The following is a 489-nucleotide window of genomic DNA, read 5'->3' as shown; positions in this document are numbered from 1 at the left end:
TTTATTTATATTCACAATTATAAAATAAATTTTTAAATTTAAAAATTAAATTTTTATACATTAATTCTTTATTAAATCGCAATTGCAGCACATTCCGTTGATTCTGTGCAATTTAAAAAGAAGCAGGCCGCTGTGTGTCACAGCGAAAGGGTCAACTGGATCTCCTCCTTCTCCCTTTGCCGGATCTTGGGTGCAGATGTGCCATCGCACACACCGCTGTGTTCGTCATCAAGATCATACCGTGCCGCTCCCCCGCAACTCCCTCTCCTCTGCCACATCTTTTCTTCCTCCTCCTGCGGTCGCCCTACTCGCGGGGCCCGTATCTAGCGTGTGTACAATCTGACGGAATGCTGGGTAAGCAGCAGTCCATTCACGGTGACGCTGACGCATACACGGTGCCCGAGCAACACCGGTGGTTCACACCGGTGGTCCCCGAGTTGGCCCGGTCCCCGAAGAATCGATTGCGCGCAATCGAATTCGCGAGTCCTC

Source organism: Atta colombica, unplaced genomic scaffold (genome assembly GCF_001594045.1).
Source record: "Atta colombica isolate Treedump-2 unplaced genomic scaffold, Acol1.0 scaffold100, whole genome shotgun sequence".
Lineage (NCBI taxonomy): Eukaryota > Metazoa > Arthropoda > Insecta > Hymenoptera > Formicidae > Atta > Atta colombica.
The sequence above is the reverse complement of the archived record's forward strand: the minus strand, read 5'-3'. Positions refer to the sequence as shown.